Source organism: Capricornis sumatraensis, chromosome X, assembly GCF_032405125.1.
Source record: "Capricornis sumatraensis isolate serow.1 chromosome X, serow.2, whole genome shotgun sequence".
NCBI lineage: Eukaryota > Metazoa > Chordata > Mammalia > Artiodactyla > Bovidae > Capricornis > Capricornis sumatraensis.
The window spans coordinates 77,205,700-77,218,783 of NC_091092.1; the positions used below are offsets into that span (position 1 = coordinate 77,205,700).

Consider the following 13,084-nt stretch of genomic DNA (forward strand, 5'->3'; position numbering starts at 1 on the left):
AATTGGTTTACAGTGTTGTGGTCCTCTCTGCTGTACATCAATGCAAATCAGTCATAATTTTATATGTATGTATATATCCCTGATTATATATATATATATATATTTATATATCAATAAATATATATATATATATATCCCTTCCCTCTTAAACTTCCCTCCCTCCCCCATTCCATCCCTCTAGATTATCACAGAGTGCCAGGCTCTAATGCAATTATATTATAGATTGGGGGAGGTAAGGGACTGAAAAGGAAAAAAAGTTTTTACACATCATTTTAACTAGTAAAATGTTTACACTAATAGTGATATATATATATATATATAATCTATGTTTGTATATATATATATATAATGTATATTTGAATGAAAACCACAATCACAGAAAAATAACCAATCTGATCACATGGACCAAAGCCTTGTCTAACTCAATGAACTGTGAACCATGCCATGTAGGGCCACCCAAGAGGGACGGGTCATCATGGTGGAGAGTTCTGACAAAATGTGGTCCACTGGAAAAGGGAATGGCAAACTACTTCAGTATTCATGTATTGAGAACCCCATAACAGTATGAAACAGCAAGAAAATAGGAGGCTGAAAGATGAAGTCCCCAGGTCGGTAGTGCCCAATATGCTACTGGAGATCAGTGGAGAACTAACTCCAGAAAGAATGAAGAGATGGAGCCAAAGCAAAAACAACATCCAGTTGTGGATGTGACTGGTGATGGAAGTAAAGTCAGATGCAGTAAAGAGCAATATTGCATAGGAACCTGGAATGTTAGGTCCAGGAATCAAGGCAAATTGGAAGTGGTCAAACAAGAGATGGCAAGAGTAAACATCGACATTTTAGGAGTCAGCGAACTAAAATGGACTGGAATGGGTGAATTTAACTCAGATGACCATTATATCTACTACTGCGGGCAGGAATCCCTTAGAAGAAACAAAGTAGCCCTCATAGTCAACAAAAGAGTTCAAAATGCAGTACTTGGTGCAATCTCAAAAACAACAGAATGATCTCTGTTCTTTCCAAGGAAAACCATTCAATATCACAGTTATCCAAGTCTATGCCCCAACCAGTAACACTGAAGAAGCTGAAATTGAATGGTTTTATGAAAACTTACAAGACCTTTTAGAACTAACACCCAAAAAAGATATCCTTTTCATTATAGGGGACTGGAATGCAAAAGTAGGAAGTCAAGAAACACCTGGAGTAACAGGCAAATTTGGCCTTGGAAAGTGGAATGAAGCAGGGCAAAAACTAATACAGTTTTGCAAGAAAATGCACTGGTCATAGCAAACACCCTCTTCCAACAACACAAGGCAAGACCCTACACATGGACATCACCAGATGGTCAACACCGAAATCAGATTGATTATATTCTTTGCAGCCAAAGATGGAGAAGCTCTATACAATCAACAAAAACAAGACCAGGAGCTGACTGTGGCTAAGATCATGAACTCCTTATTACCAAATTCAGACTCAAATTGAAGAAAGTAGGGAAAACCACTAGACCATTCAGGTGTGACCTAAATCAAATCCCTTGTGATTATACAGTGGAAGTGAGAAATAGATTTAAGGGCCTAGATCTGATAGATAGAGTGCCTGATGAACTATGGACTGAGGTTCATGACATTGTACAGGAGACAGGGATCAAGACCATCCCCATGGGAAAGAAATGCAAAAAAGCTAATGGCTGTCTGGGGAGGCCTTAGAAATAGCTGTGAAAAGAAGAGAGGAGAAAAGCAAAGGAGAAAAGGAAAGATATAAACATCTGAATGCAGAGTTCCAGAGAATAGCAAGAAGAGATAAGAAAGCCTTCCTCAGTGATCAATGCAAAGAAATAGAGGAAAAGAACAGAATGGGAAAGCCTAGAGATCTCTTCAAGAAAATTAGAGATACCAAGGGAACATTTCATGCAAAGATGGGCTCGATAAAGGACAGAAATGGTCTGGACCTAACAGAAGTAGAAGATATTAAGAAGAGGTGGCAAGAATACACAGAACAACTGTACAAACAAGATCTTCATGACCCAGATAATCATGAAGGTGTGATCACTCATCTAGAGCCAGATATCCTGGAATGTGAAGTCAAGTGGGCCTTAGAAAGCATCACTACAAACAAAGCTAGTGGAGGTGATGGAATTCCAGTTGAGCTGTTTCAAATCCTGAAAGATGATGCTGTGAAGGTGCTGCACTCAATATTCCAGCAAATTTGGAAAACTCAGCAGTGGCCACAGGACTGGAAAAGGTCAGTTTTCATTCCAATCCCAAAGAAAGGCAATGCCAAAGAATGCTCAAACTACCACACAATTACACTCATCTCACACACTAGTAAAGTAATGCTCAAAATTCTCCAAGCCAGGTTTCAGCAATACGTGAACCATGAACATCCTGATGTTCAAGCTGGTTTTAGAAGAGGCAGAGGAACCAGAGATCAAATTGCCAACATCTGCTGGATCATGGAAAAAGCAAGAGAGTCCGAGAAAAACATCTATTTCTGCTTTATTGACTATGCCAAACCTGTTGACTGTGTGGATCACAATAAACTGTGGAAAATTCTGAGAGAGATGGGAATACCAGACCACCTGACCTGCCTCTTGAGAAATCTGTATGCAGGGGAGGAAGCAACAGTTAGAACTGGACATGGAACAACAGACTGGTTCCAAATAGGAAAAGGAGTACGTCAAGGCTGTATGTTGTCACCCTGTTTATTTAACTTCTATGCAGAGTACATCATGAGAAATGCTGGACTGGAAGAAACACAAGCTGGAATCAAGATTGCCAGGAGAAATATCAATCACCTCAGATATGCAGATGACACCACCCTTATGGCAGAAAGTGAAGAGGAGCTTAAAAGCCTCTTGATGAAAGTGAAAGAGGAGAGTGAAAAGGTTGGCTTAAAGCTCAACATTCAGAAAACGAAGATCATGGCATCCGGTCCCATCACTCCATGGGAAATAGATGGGGAAACAGTGGAAACAGTGTCAGACTTTATTTTGGGGGGCTCCAAAATCACTGCAGATGGTGATTGCAGCCATGAAATTAAAAGACGCTTACTCCTTGGAAGAAAGTTATGACCAACCTAGATAGTATATTCAAAAGCAGAGACATGACTTTGCCGACTAAGGTCCGTCTAGTCAAGGCTATGGTTTTTCCAGTGGTCATGTATGGATGTGAGAGTTGGACTGTGAAGAAGTCTGAGCGTCAAAGAATTGATGCTTTTCAACTGTGGTGTTGGAGAAGACTCTTGAGAGTCCCTTGGACTGCAAAGAGATCCAACCAGCCCATTCTGAAGGAGATCAACCCTGGAATTTCTTTGGAGCGAATGATGCTAAAGCTGAAACTCCAGTACTTTGGCCATCTCATGCGAAGAGTTGACTCACTGGAAAAGACTCTGATGCCTGGAGGGATTGGGGGCGGGAGGAGAAGGGGGCGCAGAGGATGAGATGGCTGGATGGCATCACTGACTCGATGGAGGTGAGTCTGAGTGAACTCCGGGAGTTGGTGATGGACAGAGAGGCCTGGCGTGCTGCGATTCATGCAATTGCAAAGAGTCGGACACTACTGAGTGACTCAACTGAACTGATGAAGACCTACAAGACCTTCTAGAATTAACACCGCCAAAAGATGTCCTTTTCAATATAGGGGACTAGAATGCAAAAGTAGGAAGTCAAGAAATACCTGGAGTAACAGACAGATTTGGCCTTGGAATACAAAATGAAGCAGGGTAAAGGATAGCAGAGTTTTGCCAGAAGAATGCACTGGTCATAGCAAACATCCTCTTCCAACAACACAAGAGAAGACTCTACACATGGACATCACCAGATGGTCAATACCAAAATCAGATTGATTATATTCTTTGCAGCCAAAGCTGCAGAAGCTGTATACAGTCAGCAAAAGTAAGACTGGGAGCTGACTGTGGCTCAGATCATGAAGTCCTTATAGCCAAATTCAGACTTAAATTGAAGAAAGTAGGGAAAACCACTAGACCATTCAGATATGACCTAAATGAAATCCCTTATGATTATACAGTGATAGTGACATGTAGATTCAAGGGATTACATCTGATAGAGTACCTGAAGAACTGTCGATGGAGGTTCGTGACATTATACAGAAGGCAGTGATCAAGAACATCCCCAAGAAAAATAAATACAGAAAGGTAAAGATGGTTGTCTTAGGAGGCCTTACAAATAGCTGTGAAAAGAAGAGAAATGAAAGGCAAAGGAGAAAAGAAAAGATATACCCATTTGAATGCAGAGTTCCAAAGAGTAGCAAGGAGAGATAAGAAAGCCTTCCTAAGTATCAGTGCAAAGAAATAGAGGAAAACAATAGAATGAGAAAATCAGAGATACCAAGGGAACATTTCATGCAAAAATGGGCACAATAAAGCACAGAAATAGTATGGACCTAACAGAAGCAGAAGACATTAAGAAGAGTTGGGAAGAATACACAGAATAACTATACAAAAAAAGATCTTCATGACCCAGATAATCACGATTGTGTGATCACTTTACCTAGAGCCACACATCCTGGAATGCAAAGTCAAGTGGGTCTTAGGAAGCATCACTGTGAACAAAACTAGTGGACATGATGGAATTCCAGTTGAGCTATTTCAAATCCTAAAAGATGATGCTGTGAAAGTGCTGCTCTCAATATGACAGCAAATTTGGAAAACTCAGCAGTGGCCACAGGACTGGAAAAGGTCAGTTTTCTTTCCAATTCCAAAGACTATTCAAAACACAATTGCACTCATCTCACATGCTAGCAAGGTAATGATAAAAATTCTCCAAGCCAGGCTTCAACAGTACGTGAATGTTAACTTCCAGATGTTCACATTGGATTTAGAAAAGGCAAAGGAATCAGAGATCAAATTGCCAACATCTGTTGGATCACTGAAACAGCAAGAGAGTTCCAGAAAAACATCTACTTCTGCTTTATTTTCTATGCCAAACCCTTTGACTGTGTGGATCACAATAAACTGTGGAAAATTCTGAAAGAGATGGGAATACCAGACCATCTGACCTGCCTCCTGAGAAATCTGTATGCAGGTCAAGAAGCAATAGTTATAACTGAACATGGAACAACAGACTGGTTCCAAATCAGGAAAGGAGTATGTCAAGGCTGTATATTGTCACTCTGCTTATTTAACTTATATGCAGAGTACATCATGAGAAATGCCTGCCTGGATGAAGCACAAGCTGGAATCAAGATTGCCAGGAGAAATATCAATAACCTTAGATATGCAGATAACACCACCCTTATGACAGAAAATGAAGAATAACTAAAGAACCTCTTTTTATGTTTAATTTTTTTAATATAAATTTATTTAATTGGAGGCTAATTATTTTACAGTATTGTAGTGGTTTTGCCATACATTGACATGAAATCTGCCACGGGTGTGCATGTGTTCCCCATCCTGAATCTCCCTCCCACCTCCCTCCCTATCCCATTCTCCTGGGTCATCCCAGTGCACCACCCCCGAGCACCATGTCTCATGCATTGAACCTGGACTGGAGATCCATTTCTCATACGATAATATACATGTTTCAACGCCATTCTCCCATATCATTCCACCCTCGCCCTCTCCCACAGAGTCCAATAGACTGTTCTATACATCTGTGTCTCTAAAGAGCCTCTTGATGAAAGTGAAAGAGGAGAGTGAAAAAGCTGTCTTAAAACTCAACATTCAAAAAACAATGATCATGGGATCCAGCCCCATCACGTCATGGCAAACAGATGGAGAAACAGTGGAAACAGTGAGAGACTTTATATTTTGGAGCTCCAAAATCACTGAAGTTGGTGATTGCAGCCACAAAATTTAAAGACGCTTGCTCCTCGGAAGAAAAGTTCTGACCAACCTAGACAGCATATTAAAAAGCAGAGACATTACTTTGCCCACAAAGGTCCATCTAGTCAAAGCATTGGTTTTTCTAGTAGTCATGTATGGATGTGAGTTAGACTATAAAGAAAGTGAAGTGAAGTAAAGTGAAGTGAAGTCACTCAGTCGTGTCTGACTCTTTGTGACCCCATAGACTGGGGCCTACTAGGCTCCTCTGTCCATGGGATTTTCTAGGCAATAGTACTGGAATGGATTGCCATTTCCTTCTCCAGGGGATCTTCCCAACCCAGGGCTCGAACCCGGGTCTCCTGCATTGTAGAGAGATGCTTTACCATCTGAGCCACCAGGGAAGTCCCACTATAAATAAAGCTGAGTGCCAAAGAATTGATGCTTTGAACTGTGGTGTTGGAGAAGACTCTTGAGAGTCCCTTGGACTGCAAGGAGATCCAACCAGTCCATCCTAAAGGAAATCAGTCCCGAATATTCACTGGAAAGACTGATATTGAAGCTGAAACTCCAATACTTTGGCCACTTGATGGGAAGAACTGACTTATTTGAAAAGACCCTTATGCTGGGAATGATTGAAGGTGGGAGGAGAAGGGGACGACGGAGGATGAGATGGTTGAATGGAATCACCAACTCAATATACATGAGTTTGGGTAGACTCTGGGAGTTGGTGTTGAATAGGGAAGCCTGGTGTGCTGCAGTGCAGGGGGTTGCAAAGACCAAGCGACTGATCTGAACTGTTTTTATATATTATTTAATACCTAGAGTAACCACTAAGAAGTCTATGAAAGTGAAAATGAAAGTCGCTCAGTCATGTCTGACTCTATCGTCCATGGAATTCTCCAGGCCAGGATACTGGACTGTGTAGCCTTTCCCTTATCCCTGGGATCTTCCCAACCCAAGAATTGAACCCAGGTCTCCCACAATACAGGCAGATTCTTTACCAGCTGAGCCACAATAGAAGTCTATACAAGGCGATAGGGTAAAAACACTATAGATAAATCAAAATGAAGTTCTTTTGTTTTAGAAGGCAGGAAGAAGAAAATAGAACAGAGGAACAAACAAAAAAACAGTAAGTAAAAATGGCATACTTATTCCTAACATATCAATAATTACATTTACTGTAAATAGCCTAAATACACCCATTAAAAGACTGAGATTGACAGAGTAGATTTTTAAATGACCCACATATATCTGTCTCCATGAAATTTACCTCATATGTAACAATATAGGTAGAGACTAGAATAAAAATAGTGGAAAATATGCCATGTAAAATTAATTATAAAAATTAGAAGTGGCCATATTAATATGTAATAAAGTAGACTTCAGAATAATGAGAAAAACATAGATAGTAAAATTATATTAAGAATGAGAAAGGGGGTATAGAAACAAATGGAAGAGGCTTTAAAATTTATAAAAGAATATCAAGTACAATTTTATAAATCTAGAAAAAATTGACAAGTTTTCTGAAAAAGTAAATAAGAATAAGCTTAATAAGAAATATGCATAAAATTATGTAAAAAAATTATAAAGCTAGTGAAAAGCACAAAAGAAGATTTTAATTACTAGTGAGACATACCATGTTGCTAGGTGGAAATAGTTAATATTGAAAAGATATCTGTTCTTTTTTAGAAGATGTCAATTCTTATTAAATTAATCCACAACATTGTAAAACAATTATCTTCCAATTAAAAAATTTTTTTCTAACAGCACCAAAATAATTAATTAATTAATTACTCTATCAGTTCAGTGAATTCCAAGTTAAAATAAAGAGACAAATTTTTATGAACAGGTTGAATATGTATTGCATATGGAAGAGAAAGTGTACAAGAATAACTGGATCTTAAAAAAACTAAAAATAATGAGAGAAAATAAATCCATTAGCATTACAATAATGGTAAAGATAGCAATCCAAATAGAGGCAAAAATATAAATAAATACATTTGAGAAAATCATTCACTTAGCCTTGTACCTTACATTTTATCCAAAATTAGGTTCTTACTAGATTGAAAAGCTAAGCAACAAGAAGAAACTATAAAAGTATTAGGAGAAAGTATGGTAGAATGTTTTTGAGATTTTGGACTGAAGAAGGCTATACTTTGCAAGACACAAAAAGGAAAAACTGACAAATTTTAAAACATGAAAATCTAAATATTTTTTTTCTAAACATTTTATACAAAACTGAAGTGTGGTTGAGGTTGAAAGGCAAATAATAAAGTAGGTGAAGTATTTGCCATTCATATGATGGAGAAAAGGGTAATAATCACAAAGCATAAACAGCCCTTGAACATCAACTGAGAAAAAGAAAAGATTCTTTAAAACATGGGAAAAGAGCTTCCCAACCCAAGCCCAGAAGAATGGCTCCTGCAAAGAAGGGTGGTGAGAAGAAGGGCCAATCCACCATCAAAAGGTGGCGACCAGAGAATACACTATCAGCATTCACTAGCACATTCATGGAGTGTATTTCAAGAAGCATGCTCCACAGGCACTCAAAGAAACCTGGAAATTTGCCATGAAGGAGATGGGAACTCCAGACGTAGGCATTGACACCAGGCTCAACAAAGCTGTCTCGACCAGAGGAATAAGGAATGTCCAGTATCATATCCATGTGCACTTGTCCAGAAAATGCAATGAAGATTCACCAAATAACTTCTATGCATTGATTACCTATGTACCTGTCACCACTTTCAAAAATCTACAGTTTATATGGATGAGAACTAACCATTGCTTGTCAAATAATGTTTTTGAGAGGAGAGGGTGAAGATATCAGAAGAGTACGACATGGACATGGAACAACAGGCTGGTTCCAAATAGGAAAAGGAGTATGTCAAGGCTGTATATTGTCACCCTGCTTATTTAACTTCTATGCAGAGTACATCATGAGAAATGCCTGCCTGGATGAAGCACAAGCTGGAATCAAGATTGCCGGGAGAAATATCAATAACCTCAGATATGCAGATGACACCTTTATGGCAGAAAGTGAAGAAGAACTAAAGAGCCTCTTGATGAAAGTGAAAGAGGAGAGTGAAAAGGTTGGCTTAAAACTCAACATTCAGAAAACGAAGATCATGGCATCCGGTCCCATCACTTCATGGGAAATAGATGGGTAAACAGTGGAAACAGTAGCTGACTTTATTTTTCTGGGCTCCAAAGTCACTGCAGATGGTGACTGCAGCCATGAAATTAAAAGACGCTTACTCCTTGGAATGTTATGACCAACCTAGACAGCATATTCAAAAGCAGAGACATTACTTTGCCAACAAAGGTCCATCTAGTCAAGGCTATGGTTTTTCCAGTGGTCATGTATGGATGTGAGAGTTGGACTATAAAGAAAGCTGAGCACTGAAGAGTTGATGCTTTTGAACTGTGGTGTTGGAGAAGACTCTTGAGAGTCCTTTGGACTGCAAGGAGATCCAACCAGTCCATCCTAAAGGAGATCAGTCCTGGGTATTCATTGGAAGGACTGATGTGGAAGCTGAAACTCCAATACTTTGGCCACCTGATGCAAAGAGCTGACTCATTTGAAAAGACCCTGATGCTGGGAAAGATTGAGGGCAGGAGGAGAAGGTGACGACAGAGGATGAGATGGTTGGATGGCATCACCGACTCGATGGACACGGGTTTGGGTAGACTCCGGGAGTTGGTGATGGACAGGGAGGCCTGGTGTGCTGCGATTCATGGGGTCACAAAGAGTCAGACACGACTGAGTGACTGAACTGAAGACATGGAGATCATCTTCCTCCCCAGAAATACATCAGCAATATATCTACATCTGGAACACCTATATAACACCTGCTGAAGCCTGGCGGAAGACCTCAGACTTCCAAAAAGGCAAGCTAGACTCCACATAAAGTAACAGGAAAAAGGCAATAGGAAAATAGAGACAAAGAAAATTGGAAGGGCCCTGCACCTTGGGGAGGGAGCTGTGAAGGAGGAAAAGTTTCTTACACTCAGAAACCCCTTCATAGGCAGGGTCAGGGGGAGCTTCAGAACCTCAGAGGGGAGCACAGAAACAAGTTCATGGAAGATAAAACAGAGAATTTGGCACAGAGATCAGTGCCGGCCAACACTTCCCAGCCAAGAAGTTCTTTGCATGCCCACCGCAGCAATTGAGGGCTGGGTGCTGAGGCTCAGGGTTCAGGGGTCAGACCCCAGAGAGAGGACTGAGGTTGACTGCCATGAAGATACTCTGAGGTAGCTAGTATGACACAGCTGAACGAGTCCAGTGAAAAGCCTGGGTCTGCCAGAGATGCAAGACTTGATCATTGTTGCAGGGACCCTTTAACTCCACAGAACCTCTAACTCCACAAGCTCCCAGACTGCAGGACCCCGCCCTCATGAATGCCATAGGTGGGACAAGCCAGGTGCAATCTGAGACCTCAGAGGTGGGCCATGCCTACAGACCTGCCACTGCCACGGCTGGCATGAGTGCCAGAGGTGAGGGGCAAGACATGGCTGAGGTCTGCGACCCCAGAGGTAGGCATGATGGCTGCCGCATCAGCTGCCAAGCTAAGAACAGGCACAGGTCACTACCCACAACTTCCTGGGAGCCTATGCAGCTTGGCTTTTCCTAGGGACCCACAGCCTAGGGCCAGTTCTACTGGGCGAGCATCCAGCAGATCTCTACCACCACAGGCACTCCCTGTTCATCCCAATTGTAGTTGCCATACCCCTCTCTCTCCCCAGCCTGACTGAACAAGTGAGCTTTAATAAACTGGGGCCTTTGCCCTTTCTTGTCTGGGTAGGAAAGACTCTGGGGGGTGGCCTACAAGCAAAGGCAGGGCCAAAACCAAAACAGAGCACCAGGGACTATGTGACCAAAGAAGAGGAAGGAATTCATTCCTGCAGCAGCAGGTGCAGTGAATTAAATCTCTGCAATTAACTTGAGACTGTGGGCTTCTGGGGACTTTGGAAGCAAGAACAAGCTAGAATAAGGCCAGATCTAAGTAGGAGCTGACCCCACAGTGCCCACTGCAGGTCCAGAGACCTTCCTAGAAATATTGGAGGATTTCCTGAGTAGGCAGATGGAGCACATTGGGTGATAAGGACAACTGACATCACAGAATAATGTTCTTCTTACTATCTCTCTCTCTACGTGTATGTATGTATATATTTTTTCATTAATTCTATCATTGTTCCTTTTTATTAATCCTTTACTTTTTATTTTTTACTTACTTTTTCCTTTTTTAATGTTTTTTTAATTCATTTTATTTTCCTCTTAATTTTACATCTTTTAATTATATTGTGTTTTTTCTGTGTTTTTGGTTTTGCATTTTTTCTACTTTAGTTTTTAGTCTTTGTTTTCATTTATGGATTCATTTACTGGTTTGATTTCTCTCTTATTTTTTGGTTCCTCTCTTTACTCTTTCATTTATTTTCTTCTTGTGAGTGTGAGTTTGTGAGTTTCTTTGTGTATTCCTGTCTGATTAATGTTGCTTTTACGATTTGTGTTGGAGTTTTGTCTATCTGTTCTTTTTTGTTTGTAGGTTGGTTTTATTTTATCTGCTATTTCTTTCTTTCTTTATCCCTTCTGTGTTCTGTGGCTTGTGAAGTCTTGCTCCTCCAGCAACGGGTCAGGCCTGAATTTCTGAGACAGAAGACCCAAGTCCAAGACGTTGGGCCACCAGAGAACTCCCAACCCCATGGAATACTAATCAGTGAAAACTCTCCCAAAGGCCTGCATCATGACACTAAGATCTGGCCCCACCCAAAGACCAGCAAGCTCCAGCACCAGACACCCCACACCAAACAACTAGCAAAACAAGAATACAACCCTACCCATTAGCAGACAGCCTGCCCAAAGTTATACCAAGTCCCATAACACATCACTGGGCACAAAACTGCCCTTTACAGGGACAACATCAAGCTCTACCCACTAGAACACAGGAACCAGTCCCCCACTCCAAGAAACCTTCACAAAGTACTGGTCCAAACCCACACAATGGGAGCAGACTCCACAAGTAAGAGGAACTATGATCTTGCAGCCTATATAAAGGAGACCTCAAACACAGAAAATTAAACACAATGAAAAGACAGAGAAACATGCAACAGATCAAGGAACATCAGAATTCATAGTAATGATAGTACAGATGACTCAAAACTTCAGAAATAAAATGAAAGCACAGATAAATAGGATGGAGGCATGAATTGAGAAGATACAAGAAACATTTAGGAAAAGTGTAAAAGAAATAAAGAGCAGAGAATCAACCATTAACAACATAATAACTGAAATAAAAAATAACTAGAGGGAACCAATAGCAGAATAACTGAAGCAGAAGAATAAGTAAGTTGGAATATAGAATCGTACAAATAACCAAAATAGAACAGAATACAGAAAGAAGAATGAAAAGAAATGGGGACAGTCTCAGAAACCTCTTGGACATTAAGTACACCAACATGCAAATTATAGGGGTCCCAGAAGAAGAAGAGAAAAAGAAAGGATATGAGAAAATATTTGAGATTATAGTTGGAAACTTCCCTAGCATGAGAAAGGACATAGCCACCCAAGTCCAGGAAACCCAGAGAGTCCCATATAGGATAAACCCAAAAAGAATCATACCAAGACACATATTAACCAAACTAATAAAATCAAATGCAAAGAAAATATATAAAGGAGCAACAGAAAAGCAACAAGTAACATACAAGGGGATCCCCATAAGGTTAACAATCTTTCAGCAGAAACTCTGCAGGACAGAGGGAGTGGTAGTATATACTTAAAATGATGAAAGGAAAAAACCTACAACCAAGGTTATCCTACCCAGCAAGAATCTCATTCATATTTGATGAAGAAATGAAAAACTTAACAGATAAACAAAAGTTAAGAAAATTGACCACCACTAAACCAGCTCTACAACAAATACTAAAGGAACTTCTCTAGACAGGAAACACAAGAGAAAGAAAAGACCTACAAAATCAAACCCAAAACAATTAAGAAAATGGTAATAGGATCATACATATAAATAATTACCTTAAATTTAAATAGATTAAATGTTCCAACAAAAAACCCAGGTTGGCTGAATGGATACCAAAACAAGACCTCTATGTATGCTGCCTAAAAGAGACCCACTTCAGACCCCAAGGGCACGTACAGACTGAAAGTGAGGGGTTGGAAAAAGATATTCCATGCAAATGGAAATCAAAGCAACAGTAGCATTACTCATATCAGATTAAATAGACTTTAAAATAAAGACCATTACAAGAAATGAGGAAGGATAAGATATAATGATCAAGGGATCAATCCAAGAAT

The 13,084-nt window shown here is 40.1% G+C and overlaps 1 protein-coding gene and 1 pseudogene across 5 annotated transcripts in view; both read left to right on the plus strand.

The window, feature by feature from the left end:
- Positions 1–13,084, plus strand: part of PHKA1 (phosphorylase kinase regulatory subunit alpha 1) — a 179,137-nt gene that overhangs the window by 111,128 nt on the left and 54,925 nt on the right. The gene's annotated exons all lie outside the window — the stretch shown is intronic.
- Positions 8,196–8,599, plus strand: LOC138071017 (large ribosomal subunit protein eL31-like; annotated as a pseudogene).